The sequence below is a fragment of the Tamandua tetradactyla genome, chromosome 16, assembly GCF_023851605.1.
Source record: "Tamandua tetradactyla isolate mTamTet1 chromosome 16, mTamTet1.pri, whole genome shotgun sequence".
NCBI classification, from domain to species: Eukaryota; Metazoa; Chordata; class Mammalia; order Pilosa; family Myrmecophagidae; genus Tamandua; species Tamandua tetradactyla.
Window position 1 is genome coordinate 1748735 of NC_135342.1, and position 12368 is coordinate 1761102.

Below are 12368 nucleotides of genomic sequence, written 5' to 3' on the forward strand. Positions count from 1 at the left end.
TTGATATATTCTTTGTTTTAACATTAACGGTGGTTTCACATTTGTTGTCTTTATTTTTTTAAAATAGTACATCTCTTCTGGATACTTTACTGAATATGTGACAGGTTTTAAAATAAATAAAGAAAAAAGTCTAGGTAGGTAGTTGAATTTAGTCATAGGAATAGATAAATGGCTTATCTTAAAGTAAATGAGACTCACATAGGTGGGATGTCAACTAACTTGGACAGTAATGAAAGCTCAGTCTATTTAATTATTTATTTTAGGTCAAAAAAGATGCCTTCTGACTGGAGGGAGGGGCTCAGACAGAAGACTGAACACCAGGGAACGGAAGAGGAGGCCACCAAAGGTCCCTGGGCTCCAGAGACTTCTAGTCCTGCTTGTGGTGAGCCTTTCAGTGTGAGTCTGTGGAGGGGGTCAGGGGTCAACCATCTTCTGGAGGAGTTTCACCTCCTCCTCTAGGAAGTGGCTCTCTAGGAAGTGACAATGATGAACATCTGTGTGGGAAGAGCCCAGTGAGGGTGGATCCTTCCAAAGGGCCTGTTCAGGCTCCCACGGCATCCAGGGTTTTTTTTTTTTTTTTTTTTTTTAACACTCTTTTTTTTTTTATTAATTAAAAAAAGAATTAACAAAACAATTAGAAATCATTCCATTCTACATGTACAATCAGTAATTCTTAACATCACATAGTTGCATATTCATCATTTCTTAGTACATTTGCATCGATTTAGAAAAAGAAATAAAAAGACAACAGAATAAGAATTAAAACAATAATAGAAAGAAAAAAAAAACAAAAAAAACCTATGCCTCACATGCAGCTTCATTCAGTGTTTTAACATAATTGCATTACAATTGGGTAGTATTGTGCTGTCCATTTCTGAGTTTTTATATCCAGTCCCGTTGTACAGTCTGTATCCCTTCAGCTCCAATTACCCCTTCTCTCTTTTTTTTTTTTTTTAATTAACGGAAAAAAGAAATTAACCCAACATTTAGAAATCATACCATTCTACATATGCAATCAGTAATTCTTAACATCCTCACATAGATGCATGATCATCATTTCTTAGTACATTTGCGTCGGTTTAGAAGAACTAGCAACATAACCGAAAAAGATATAGAATGTTAATATAGAGAAAGAAATAAAAGTAATAATAGTAAAATCAAAACAAAACAAAACAAAACAAAAACCTATAGCTCAGATGCAGCTTCATTCAGTGTTTTAACATGATTACTTTACAATTAGGTATTATTGTGCTGTCCATTTTTGAGTTTTTGTATCTAGTCCTGTTACACCGTCTGTATCGCTTCAACTCCAATTGCCCATTATCTTACCCTGTTTCTACCTCCTGCTGGACTCTGTTACCAATGACATATTCCAAATTTATTCTCGAATATCTGTTCACATCAGTGGGACCATACAGTATTTGTCCTTTAGTTTTTGGCTAGACTCACTCAGCATAATGTTCTCTAGGTCCATCCATGTTATTACATGCTTCATAAGTTTATCCTGTCTTAAAGCTGCATAGTATTCCATCGTATGTATATACCACAGCTTGTTTAGCCACTCTTCTGTTGATGGAGATTTCGGCTGTTTCCATCTCTTTGCAATTGTAAATAACGCTGCTATAAACATTGGTGTGCAAATGTCCGTTTGTGTCTTTGCCCTTAAGTCCTTTGAGTACATACCCAGCAATGGTATTGCTGGGTTGTATGGCAATTCTATATTCAGCTTTTTGAGGAACCGCCAAACTGCCTTCCACAGTGGTTGCACCATTTGACATTCCCACCAACAGTGGATAAGTGTGCCTCTTTCTCCGCATCCTCTCCAGCACTTGTCATTTTCTGTTTTGTTGATAATGGCCATTCTGGTGGGTGTGAGATGATATCTCATTGTGGTTTTGATTTGCATTTCTCTAATGGCCAGGGACATTGAGCATCTCTTCATGTGCCTTTTGGCCATTTGTATTTCCTCTTCTGATAGGTGTCTGTTCAAGTCTTTTTCCCATTTTGTAATTGGGTTGGCTATCTTTTTGTTGTTGAGATGAACAATCTCTTTATAAATTGTGGATACTAGGCCTTTATCTGATATATCATTTCCAAATATTGTCTCCCATTGTGTAGGCTGTCTTTCTACTTTCTTGATGAAGTTCTTTGATGCACAAAAGTGTTTAATTTTGAGGAGCTCCCATTTATTTATTTCCTTCTTCAGTGTTCTTGCTTTAGGTTTAAGGTCCATAAAACTGCCTCCAGTTGTAAGATCCATAAGATATCTCCCAACATTTTCCTCTAACTGTTTTATGGTCTTAGACCTAATGTTTAGATCTTTGATCCATTTTGAGTTAACTTTTGTATAGGGTGTGAGAGATGGGTCTTCTTTCATTCTTTTGCATATGGATATCCAGTTCTCTAGGCACCATTTATTGAAGAGACTGTTCTGTCCCAGGTGAGTTGGCTTGACTGCCTTATCAAAGATCAAATGTCTATAGATGAGAGGGTCTATATCTGAGCACTCTATTCGATTCCATTGGTCGATATATCTATCTTTATGCCAATACCATGCTGTTTTGACCACTGTGGCTTCATAATATGCCTTAAAGTCTGGCAGCGTGAGACCTCCAGCTTCGTTTTTTTTCCTCAAGATACTTTTAGCAATTCGGGGCACCCTGCCCTTCCAGATAAATTTGCTTATTGGTTTTTCTATTTCTGAAAAATAAGTTGTTGGGATTTTGATTGGTATTGCATTGAATCTGTAAATCAATTTAGGTAGGATTGACATCTTAACTATATTTAGTCTTCCAATCCATGAACACGGTATGCCCTTCCATCTATTTAGGTCTTCTGTGATTTCTTTTAACAATTTTTTGTAGTTTTCTTTATATAGGTTTTTTGTCTCTTTAGTTAAATTTGGCATCCAGGGTTTTAACCCACTCATCCTGGGATAGCTTCTGCATGTTCTGGAAGGGGACAAAAATTCCCCAGTGGCTTTCCACCTTCAAGAGACTCTCAACACCTTTGAGCTTCTTCTTCACCAACTCCAGAAAGAAGTGATCCTGCCATTCAGGGGCAACCATAGCCATCAAAATAGAAACTCATGGAGAGAAAGGTATAGAAGGCCTGCAGATAGAGAGTTGCTAAATGGTTAACAGAAGAGGACTGATTCTGACAAATCTGGTAGATCATGGTTGGTGATAGTGAGGAGCTAAACACACACACACATACACGAATGATGCTAGCTGGTTCCTGAAGCAGGGGATAGCTGAAAAGATGGTGCTGGAAATTGCAACTGGAGAGGCAGTTGGGGGGTGGTCCGAGGCTGAAGATGGGGGATATTCCCTAGGTCTATTCAGCCCAAATATTGTGGAAGCAAGAGACAAATACATAGGCCTGTTGCCCATGAGGATTTGTTAAAAGGCAAAAACAACATACCCTGGGTTTATAAGGAAAGGTTTGTCCATATAATCTTGGATACCTGTTATCTATTTTCTGCCTTTAGGAATGTTTCCATGCCTTGATGGAGTGGGAATCTCAAATTTCTAAGATTGGACTCTATATTTGGCCAACTATTATTCATAGCTGGAAAACACACACAACTCAGTGTCTGGGAAATCTGACTTATCCCAGAGGGCATGATGGGCTGGGGATCCTCAGGGACCATTCAATGATCAGCCCTCATCACCTGTCCTCAGCTATTACCGGGATGGAGGGAAGGCTAAGGTTTTATCAAAGACCTCACCTCCCCATTATTAGGGCTTAATGGCATGACTCATCCCTAGGCAACCCTGGGAACACTGGTATTTTCCTGGAGGTGGCCCTTTGGTGCCTTATATGGTCTCCTTGAACACTTGAAGTCAGGACCCCTCAGTTAGAGCACCAGAACTGACTGTCTAACTGAGCTACTCTTGCAGAGCCAAGTGAACATGTTGGTGGGACCAAAGGATGAGGAAATAGACCTGTGTCCCCAGGGAAGATGGGAATGTACTATCAGTGGGACTGGTTCTGTTCTGCAACAAAGACACAGTCCTGTGACCTGGCATTACCCAAACACAGTAGTATAACTGAGGACATCATTCTTTGCAGATGTTGCCTTAGTGATCATGGATTTTCATGAAACTCCACTACAACCAAATATTCAAGGGTTACCAGTCATCTGAGAATAGACCAATCCCTGAGCCACATATTTCTTTCCCCTTGCCACAGAGACCTCAGCTTTGAATTTCCCTTGGAGATCCTTGCTCTGCTTCACACCAAATCACTAGGAAAGGACAGAAAACATAAGAAGATTGTTTTATTTTCACATACCACATAAGTGCACCAAAGTCTCTCCTCCAAGGCCAAACTTTGAAAATACTGGACTGGTTTTCTGAATGTGCCATCCATCCTCAGGCTTTACCTGGGAATTGGACCTGGGATGGTAAAACAAAATGACAGAAGTTGCTCTAAATGTGGCAGTGAAATAATGAGATGACAAATAAGAATGGAAAGCACTGGAGGTTGAACAGAACAAGGAGTTGGAAGTGTTTCAACTGAGGGCTGGGGGCAATACGTAATGTGGGCTGAATATGGGTTGTGTTTTTGGAGATGATAACTGACACAAGAAGAATGGGAAGCAACCAACCATGGGGAGAGCTGCATTTAAAATATTCAAGTAGAAATTATGGCAAGTGCCAAAGAGACAAAGCAAGAAACAGTTTGGTGAGTTGGAGTCATGGGAAGGAGGATATAATGAGCAGAGCATGGCATGGCTAAAGGGGTGATGGGAGGGAGTACATGTGTGTATACTAAGAGCTCAGTTCCCAGCCCTCACCCTCTCTTCATTCCTTTGGATCTCACACTCATTCCTTTGGATCTCATCCAGTCTCAAGTCTGATTATACAGGCTTTATGTTAACCACTCTCAGATTCATACCATTAAGTTCCCACCTTCATCCAGAAATTGATACAGAAATCCATCTACCTACTCAGCATGTCCAACTGGATGTGTGATTGGCTTTTACACACTTGATTATCCAAATGAGATCCTGAAACTTTATTCCCAAATCTGCTGTCTCCATAGTTAACCATTTTGAATAGGGTGATTCCTTATGAAATAAAGCTTGGAGTCATGCTCTATTCATAATTCATGACAATATATGGCCATCACACAAAAGTTAACAAGAACCTACTTGCTTATCTTCATTATATGTGCAAATGACATGGATCTAGCTGGAGTCTTCCTTAAATCAGTTTCTTAAGCCTCATATGCATTCCTTCAGGATATCTTGTTTTATACTCAAAATACAACCAGCATATAATCCACTGATTCAAATATTATTATTTTAACTTCTTTCTGAATTTGTTATGTATTTTCTTAAAGATTATTTCTTCTGCAGTAATTGTGAGTATAGTCCTATAATTATTTATTTTCTTGTGCTCATTAAGTTAGTCTTTTCTTCTACCTCAGCCTGGCCTGGCCTCCCCTTCTGCTGCCCTTGGAGGTTAGTTGTCATCAAATTCAAGGAATATTCCTGTGTCCTTGTGCTAGAATCATGCATAGGGAGAGGAGAGTTACTGCTGAAGCTCACTATAGAAAGGTGTTTGCTAGGGCACTATTGGTAAAAAAAAAAAAAAAAAAAAAAGATCATGAGAAAAAATAAGTGGTAAATTTTGTTGATTTAATAATGTACATGTGTGAGTTCCATTGGTAGATAGTAAGGTATCAGGCAGAAGGACATTGTGGGGAAGTTTTAAATACCAGATATTCTCTCCCTATAAGTCTTGAGAGTTCTCCACTGTGTTATCAATCATTAGTCTAGGGATAAGAAGGGTCCACATAGTTAGATATAAAGTTCCTGTGGGAATAGGCCTCAAATTGGTGCTAAAATTTTAAACAGGCATGTTTTCTATAAATTGTGGCTGTATTAAAATGTTTTGGGTGACTCTTATTTCCCAAGGGCTTAAGATTCCTAACCAGCATGGCTACATAGGCCAGCACCAAGGCCAAAGGACCTCATTTTCTCCCATTTGTATGGTTTGAGGCATAGGCAACAATAAATTATTATTCCCCATTTTAGGCTGTTAAGCAGCTGGCCCTTTAATTTGTTACCCTCAGTGCTTGCATTGCCTCCCCTGTTAGCATTTCAATAGGAGCTGGGGCTGCAGCCTATGGTGTAGAGTTTAGGAAGGTTTAGGCCTGATATAGCATCTTAGTCCATTGTTGTAAGGAATTCTTATCTTTCAACTATTCCTTTAAGAGGCCATTCATTGTTTCTATAAGGCCTGTGCTTGTGGGTTTATAGAGTAGATGAAAAGTCCACATTACATCATAGCCCATAGCCCATGCTTGGGTCATTTGTCTGGTGAAAGGCATTCCCCCATCACTGTCTGTTTGCATAGGTATCCTGTAGAGGTCACTTACCCTTTCTAAGCAGTGTTTGTTGCTTACTAATTAGCTTTCCCCACCAGAAAAGCTAAAAAGTTTCAAGGCAGTGTCTACCACAATGAATGCACACCTTGCCCCTTCTGAGGAGTGGAAGGGGGCCAATATAGCCCACTTGCCACCTGGTCACTGGTGCCTATGATTAGCTGATGTGTCCCTTCTGGTGGGGCAATTGGCATGGTCATTGCAGGGAGCATGATGGTTACTCCCGTGTGATGTAAGTTTTGTCACATGATGGGTAGCTGGAACTGCTGGGGAGCCATAAGGTCTGATATCCACAGTGTCCAAGCTGCTTCTTGGGTTTCAGTAATGTGGTTCTGGACTAGAGTGAGGGCATCTTCATCAGCATTCCCAGGTAGTGTGTTAGGAGGGTGGGCAGGGACATAATGGATACCTACTATTGCTGGCCGATATCCCAGATGTCTTGCCACAGTTCTCTTTGCCATAGGGAGTGACCTATGGCTGTCCATTGTTCTTGTTTCCAGGTTTCCACCCAGGTCATGGAGTCCTTTGTAAACAGCCCAGTCGTCAGTACAGATAGCACATCTCCTAGTTCAGAACTAGGAGCCCATCTCCTAGTTCAGTCATGGGCTCTTAACTCAGCCCATGAACTGCTGGCGTAGCACCAGTCTCCGACCATAAGGTGATTTCTGCCTCAAACCCTGGCACTGATATAACTCAGGTAAAGTCCTTGGTCCATTAGATCTAGCACACACAGGAAATCTTCCTGGTGTACTTATTTGGGTGAATGAAGTTCAACTGATGGCTCCCTCATAAAGGCTGTACTCAGAGCCTCTCTTGAAATTGGTTTATGCTGAACAAGGAGTTAGTACATTCCCAGCACTTTTAAGGCCTTGGGAAACTCCACTGGACTTCACTAGGCAGGAAAATTTTTCCTTCTTTAGTAAACTATTCATTTGCTTCACACATATACCTTGACATTTGGCTAGTTTTTCTTCCTCTTTGGTATAAACAGGAGTAGTAGGGGAGGAGACAGAGGTCAGGGACTAATGATAGCACAGAAATTGGGTCCTGAGTGGCCACTATAGTGGCTCTGTCTGCCCTGTCATTACCTTTGGCCCCCAGAGAGTTGGACTTTGGGTGTCTGATTTGCTAGGGTTCTCTAGAGAAAGAGAATCAGCCAAGAGATATCTTTAAATATAAAATTTATAGAAGTGTCTCATGCAACCATGGGGATGTAAGAGTCCAAGATGTGTAGGGCAGACCATGAGCTGGCAGCTCCAATGAAAGGCCCTCAATGAACTCTCAGGAGAGGTTGGCTGGCTGAAGCAGAAAAAAAGTGGTTGTCTCTTCTGACTCCTCCTTAAAAGCCTTCCAGTGATTAAATAAAGCATCACGCATTGCAGAAGACACTCCCCTTAGCTGATTGCAAATGCTGTGGATGCAGCCAATTGGGCTATGACTTAAGTCCATGAAATGTCCTTATGGCAACAGACAGGCCAGTGCTTGCCTGACCAGACAACTGGGCACCACCACCTGGCCAAGTTGACACATGAACCTGACCATCACATTGCCACTGACTGAATTATTGCAACCTCATTGGGAGTAATACAGCTTCCAACAGGTTGAGAATTTCCTGTCTGTGCTTGACCTGGGATTTTTCATTGGTGAGCAGCCCTCTTTCCCTCCAGATAGCTAAGTGAACATGCAATACAAGAAGGTCACACTTAGAGTCAGTATAGAGACTAACTTTCTCCTCAGCTGCCATTATTAAACCCTGAGTGAGAGCTATGAATTCGGCTTTTCAGGCTGAGGTCCCAGGGGATGTTGGCTTTGCCTCTATGACTTTCTGCAAGGAGACAATAGCATATCCTACTTTTCTAACTCCTTCTATCACAAAACTCCCATCTGGAAACCATTCTAGCTGCTAGTCCCGTAGGTCTGACCTGCTAGAATAATTCTGAGCCAGTAAGTGCATCATTGCTTGAGGGGTGCACTCTCCTGGTCTGAGCTTACAGCCATCAGAGTAGCTGAGTTCAGGGAGGTATGGACTTGGATTTGAACCTCTGGCAGGAGTATGAGTTGGGTCTGATATTTCAGAAGCCTATTGTTTTAAAGCCACTGATGTCCTTTTGCTTCCAAAATGTCTCTGACTTGGTGGGGGATATATACTGTTTGTCCCCACATCAGCTTGGTGGCTTGCTCTATATAGTAAGGCACTGGCCCTGACTGCTCTGAGGCGGGGAAGCCATTCCTGAGCTGTGCCATCTAATAGCTTTGAAAAGTATGCCACAGGTCAAGGAAAGTTTCCAAGCTTCTGGAAAACTTCTAATGTTACTCCTTTCTCTTGAGTCATATATAGGCAAAAGGGCTTCTCTAAGTTTGGCAGGCCCAGGGCATGCAGGCTAGTAAGAGTGCTCTTGATGGTGGTTGAAGGCAGTAGCCTGCTCTGTTTCTCGTTCTATGGGGATACAATCTAGTTCCCAGATGGTTTCCTGCACAGGTGGTGCAATTTCTCCCAAACAGGATACCCAGATCTTGCAGTATCCTGACATCCCCCAAGAAGCTTCTTAATTGTTTCTTGATCTCAGGGGGCTGGTGCCAAGAGAAAAGCCTGACATCTTTTGGTTCCCCTGGGGTGAGGATAAAACCAAGATAAAGAACTCTTTATAGGGCAAGTTGAGCCTCAGAAGCTGAAACTCAGTATCCCTGTTTGGCTAAGAAACTAAGGGTGGCAATGATGTCCATGAGGGAGGCTTCCCTAGTAGGACTGCATATTAATAAATTATCCACATACTGAAGAAGAGAGCTAGATTTTAAATTCAGAAGGCCTAGTGCATTCCCCAAAAGATGGACTGTCCCTGAACACTTGGGGTAGGACTGTCCATGTGACCTGGGTTGGGATTGCATCCCCAGGTCCTTGCCACTCAAAGGTAAATAGAAATTGAGAATCTGGGTGTAAAGTTATGCAGAGGAAAGCATTCTTTAAATCAAGAACTTACACCACATAGTGTTGGGATTTTATTTGAAGTGGGTGTAAAGGTTAGGTACTATAGGATAGAGGGCAATGACAAATTGGTTTATGACCCTAAGATCTTGCACTAACTGTTAGGTTCCATTTGGCTTTTTAATGGTCAGAATGGGGTTATTACAAGAGGACTAGCAGGGGATGGTCAGTCCTGCCTTTAAGAATTTTTGGATGAGAGGTCGGATGCCTTTGAGGTCCTCCTGCTTAAGGGGATACTGTCTTTTCTTGGGAAATGGTAAATCCTTTTTGTACTTGATTACAATCAGAGGGATATGAATTGTCTTCTCAGGCAGTTCTGTTTACCAGACTTTGGGGTCCACTTGATGTTTTTAACTCTGAGAGGAGGGACTATAGAGTTTTCAGTCCCAATTAACACCATACTTAAGGCCATGATATTTTCAGTGAGGCTTTCAGGTTCTTGTTTTGGCAGACAGCCTATTATTTGGCACCCAGTTCTTTTAATATATCCCCTCCTAGAAGTGGGGTGGGACACTGGTATTAAAACTGATGACTTAGAAGAATACTACCACTTCAGTGGGGGAGAGGTGTAGTAAAAGTTCGAGCCTGATACTTCCTACCTGCTCCTACTATGGGACAGGTCTTTGAGGAAATAGGACTGGTGTGAGGTGTTAATACAGAATATGTAGCTCCTATACCAATTAAAAAAGTAATGATCTTACCCACTATGTGATGGGTCACCCAGGGCTCATTGAGATCAATATTCTTAGGTGAGATCTGGAGAGCCACTGGCTCCAGGCCCTTCTCTCCAGTTTTGGGATGGTCAACAGGACCTTTGGAGAGTCCTCGCTCCCTGGGGGGGCTTGAAGCACTCTCAGGCCCAGCATTCAGCCTTCCCACGTTGTGAACAGGATTCAGGGGTCTCTCTCCATACTTGAGCTCCTCCCATTCTTAGGGGCTTTCTCTCCTCCAGTGCCCTGACTCTCCCCATTGATGACGGTTTCCAGGCAGCTCCTGCCCAGTGGCCCTGAGGTGGCTGCTTACAGTTTATGGCTAGTGATATGAGCCTTGCCTTATTCCAGTCTCCCTTGTGCTCCCCTGCTCTGCAGAGCTGTCTCAGTTATTAAAGAAAGAAAAGGCAGTACTCATGGGGTTATTCATAGGTGTTTGGAGCCCAAAGGATGTATTTTGTATTTCCCCCCTTATGTCTAAGGCTGCTGGATTATAAAGTAGGTCTTTAACATAACTTGCAACTTCCTTAAAGTCTGGATCTACGTTGGTATACTTTTTCATGACTCCACTAGTCTTCCTTAGAACACAGAAGAGTTATCTTTGTCTTTTTGAGTTATGCTCTGTTGTAATTTACAGGCTTGATAATACATTTTTCACATCCTCTATTGATCAAGTAACCATGTGGTCCCTTGCATCAAGATCTCGCTGCCCATGTGACTGTGTGATTGTAAAACCCTTGTCTTTCATGCTCCTTTTATCTATGGCATGGACAGATGAGTAAAAAATATGGATTAAAAATAAATAGGAGGGGACTTCTGGGAAGATGACTGACTAGAGTAGTTTGAGATTAGCCCTGCTCCACAGAAAAGTTAGAGAAGGGACAGGAGGGCGACTGAGGTGGCAATTTGGGAGTGCAGCTGACCTGGGAGAGCCTTCTGCACTACATGCAGCAACCCTGGTTGCAGAGGCTGAGGAAATGAGAGGCAGAAAGCTGGAGCCTGGAGCGGAGGCACAGAGGTGTGGAGGCACAGAGCTGCGAAGCATGTGAGAGTGCATGGACAGGAACACGGGACTAGGAAGTAAGCCAGGCCATGTTCCTTGGGTGCACTACCCTCACAAGCACAGCCCCATGACCGGCGACTCACCCCACACCCCACACACCTGAACCCTGTCACCTGCTCCCATTCCCCATGCTCTAGGCACCCCCACCCCACCAACCACCAGTCCACATACCTGCCCCACCCCCCCACCCCAAGTGCAGCCAAACCTCCTCTCCTACACCCCTCCCTAGCACTGCCTCCATCTCCCTGTCCCCTGCAGGCTGTTGCTAGTGCATAAAGGTTGTGGGTACTAACCTCCATACCTAGGGAACTCCTGCCCCCTGCCCAAAGTGTCACACAGCCTCATCCCGCCCTCCCTGAGCTCAGTGCATCCATTTACGGCACTCCCAGGCCCACGCATGCGCATGCGCCCCCCAATCACATCATTCAGCTCTGGGAACCAAACTTTACAGTAGTCCTAGAAATATGCATGTGCATAGCCCTCAGCCTCACTTCCCAGCTCTGAGAAAGTGGCTGCACAGCCAGGTCACATCTGCCCCCAATCCATGAAGGTGTAATACTGACTTGCTGCCACAGCTCTACACAAGTGCAAAAAGGGCCCTGTGCCTTAGACCAGTGCACACCAGGGTTATGCCCCCCAGACTGGTGCACCCACACAGCTACATCCTCCCTGGCTGTTAAGTGCCCACATTCACAAGCATCAACATAACATCCCCAATCTATACCCATACCTGCCTGAAACAAATCACCATACTGAGTCCCCCACCCTGTGCCCTGCTTGCTGCTGTACAACCATCCTGCAAACACAAGGCCTTAGGCTACTGAAAGAAATCAACCCCCAAAGTAAAGCAATCAAGATATTTACGTGAGATGAAGACAGCAGAAGATCACTAAGCATATCAGAATGCAGACAGATACAGCCCTGCCTAATGACCAAATTAAAACACCAGAGGAGACACAGATGTTGGAACAACTAATCAAAGATGTTCATACAACTCTACTTAATAAAATAAGTGGGATAGCAAATGACATAAAGGAGATCAGGGATCAGTAGAAGAGCACAAAGAGGAGTTTGAAAAAACAATAGAAAAATAGTAGATATCATAGAGATTAAAGACTCTATTGACCAAATAAAAAACTTACTAGAGGCACACAACACCAGATTTGAAGAGACAGAAGAAAGAATAAGTGAAATAGAGGACAGGATAATTGACTTC

At 42.8% G+C, this 12368-nt stretch overlaps 1 long non-coding RNA gene across 2 annotated transcripts in view; it reads left to right on the forward strand.

Moving 5' to 3' along the window:
* LOC143658540 (uncharacterized) overlaps nt 1-12368 on the forward strand; it is a 34380-nt gene that overhangs the window by 4209 nt on the left and 17803 nt on the right. Inside the window, exon 2 of one of the 2 annotated variants that reach the window (XR_013163242.1) lies at nt 264-396. This is a non-coding gene — a long non-coding RNA (uncharacterized LOC143658540). The remainder of the gene's footprint in view (nt 1-263; nt 397-12368) is intronic. The other variant, XR_013163243.1, reaches the window with a different exon arrangement.